Source organism: Pongo pygmaeus, chromosome 13, assembly GCF_028885625.2.
Source record: "Pongo pygmaeus isolate AG05252 chromosome 13, NHGRI_mPonPyg2-v2.0_pri, whole genome shotgun sequence".
NCBI classification, from domain to species: Eukaryota; Metazoa; Chordata; class Mammalia; order Primates; family Hominidae; genus Pongo; species Pongo pygmaeus.
In genome coordinates this window covers 82,368,573-82,371,502 of record NC_072386.2, presented here as the reverse complement: position 1 = coordinate 82,371,502, position 2,930 = coordinate 82,368,573, and positions in this window count along the sequence as shown.

Genomic DNA, 2,930 nt, shown 5'->3' with positions numbered 1-2,930 from the left:
GAATCAGCCTTAGGCAGAGATTTTGGAGTCTGTTCTGTTCTGTATTTTAAAATGTCTCTGTGCCTTGCTTTCTTTTCTTGCGTGATTTTCTTAACATGTTTGAACTTCTGATTTCTTTTTCTAGAATAACAGTATGGTTTCCTGTTTTTTTAAAACACTTTGGAAAGATTAATTTAGTTTTGCAAAGTGTCACATTCAGTGACAGTACATTACCTATAAAACTAGCAACATAATTTGAATCACTAACGTTTTTTTTTTGAGACAGAGTTTCGCTCTTGTTACCCAGGATGGAGTGCAATAGCACAATCACGGCTCACTGCAACCTCTGCCTCCTGGGTTCAAGTGATTCTCCTGCCTCAGCCTCCCAAGTAGCTGGGATTACAGGCATGCACCACCACGCCTGGCTAATTTTGTATTTTTATTAGAGATGGGGTTTCTCCATGTTGGTCAGGCTGGTCTCGAACTCCCAACCTCAAGTGATCCGCCCGCCCTGGCCTCCCAAAGTGCTGGGATTACAAGTGTGAGCCACTGCGCCCAGCCACTAACATGTTGTCTGTAAATCATTTGTGTCTATTCTAAGTGTGACTAGTCATAAGCTTTCCATTGCTCAGTTTTTTTGGACTTTTATTTTTTTTTTTTTGAGACGGAGTTTCACTCTTGTTGCCCAGGCTGGAGTGCAGTGGCGCAATCTCAGCTCACTGCAGTTCTCTGCCTCCCAGGTTCAAGCGATTCTCCTGACTCTCAGCCTCCTGAGTAGCTGGGATTACAGGCATGCACCCCCATGCCCGGCTAATTTTGTATTTTTAGTAGAAACAGGGTTTCACCATGTTGGTCAGGCTGGTCTCGAACTACTGACCTCAAGTGATACACCTGCCTCAGCCCCCAAAGTGCTGGGATTACAGGCGTGAGCCATCGCACCCAGCTGCTCACTTAGTTTAGGTACTTTCCACTGTTGATGTCTTAAAACTAACAATGACATCTGGGCTTTGAAGTAGAAACGTCAAGCTGATGAAGGCATTTGTTCTTGTGTTCTGTGATGATCCATTGAGGAGCTTAGGTCTAAAGATTGCCATTTTGCTATAGTTTTCAGGAAGAGAAAATAAAAAGTAAAATACAAATTGAAGCATATTCTCAGTTTACAGTCGTAATTCTCCTAGCTGAGCATTAGCAGACAGAATGTTAATACTTTGGAATCCACCAAGGCCATTTTTGCATCTGCCCCAGAACAACACAAATGCACAGGATTTTTGTTCCAGCATGATTCATTTAGCTACAGTCAAGACCTTTGGCTGGTCAGGCATTGTATCTGTTACTACTTATGTTTTATGTGCACACTATTCTATAGTTTTATCATGAATTGAAAGGTTAAGTTTCAGGTTCCTTTCCATTCCACAGAAAAATATCCAGAAACTTTCCTAGTTTCTATGTCTTTATACTATAAAATTTCCTGAGATCATTTTTATGTGTTTTTTTTTTCTACCCTTTAAAAATAGCTGTAGTTACAGTGTCAAATTAGAACAGGGGAACAAGGTGCTGATGTGATTCTGGTTGGACACCGTCTTGAAGGATCTGGGTGAATCACCAACTTATCACCAACTTAAAATCTCGTGTTCTGAGCTCTACTTCCATGGGAAAAATACCAGCTTTATCTTTCTGATGGGCATATTGTGGGATTTAATGGATTTCAAAAGTGTTCATAAAATTTTGGGAAAGAAGCTATTAAAATGGGACTTTAAATTTCCTTTTATAACTAACCATAATATCAACTGCGTTTGCACTTCGTAAAAAACAGAATGTCTTAAAGTAAAATGTCGTACTTTTATTGAGGATTCTTGTGATAGTATAATTTTGTGCTTTTTTTTTTTTTTTTTTTTTAGTATTTAAAGGAACAACTTTAAGAATCTCATGAAGAATTTTTTTCAGATTAAGTTCTAGTTCAGTGTTTGGGAAGTACTATCTAGTGAAAACATTCTGGGTTTGAATGAGTTTGAGAAGAAAATTCCCCAAAAAGAAACGTATGACAGTACCTAATTGAAAAAATGAGGAAGTTAATTCATATAGTGCCTTAAGGTACCTTTAAGCATTAGAAGAAATGCTCTGAGCAAGTTCCTCTCAAGTTCAGCAGAGTTAATCTTTAGGTCGGTCTCCATGTCAGGCTTTCACAGGCTGAGACCCAGGCTGTGGTTAAGGGGCACCTCCAGCTGTGCTGATCAAGACACCCCAGGTCCCCTCCATCGTGGTTCTCTGACTGCTGAGTTGGTTAAGCACAGCATTTCCTATGATGTGATGATTGGTGTTACAGGCCGCCTGAGTGGTGCTGGTGTCACCTACAGAAGCCTCTGTAAGATCCCAGAAGTAGTCTAGGCCTGGTGCCCAGTGAGAATTATAGTCTCTGGTGAAGAAATGCAGCTCTTAACTGATAATTTCCTGTCAACTGGATGCAGGGATGACTCTTACACCTCAGAAAGTCAAGATATCTGCTTGTCCTGGAGCCCATGCTGCCTGGCCGCCCCTCAGGCTACTTTCTAGTGGGAGAAATGGTGCCCATTGAGTCATAAACGGAAGGCTGGACCTTTCCATGGTTATGCTCCTGTTGTGGATGGTCAGGACTGTGGAAAAGGGCCTCACAGTACAGAAAGAAAAGCCAAATCTGAATCCTGATGGACCAGGCTGGATTTATAGCCTCAGAGGTTGCCCTGGTTTAATGTTGTAGCAGAATGAGTGGTAGCAGGGAAGGCTGGTCAGGGTCTAATTGGCTGCTTCTACTTTAACCACCTCTTGGAGACAGGATTGCAGGGCAAAGAGCTGTTGGCCAGCCTCAGGTTGCTTGTTGGGAGTCAGCAACTAGCTAGGTATTATGTAACTTAATTAGCTGATGGCTGGCATGACCATTTTATCCTTATACAAGTTATTCCCCAGTCTTTTTTTTT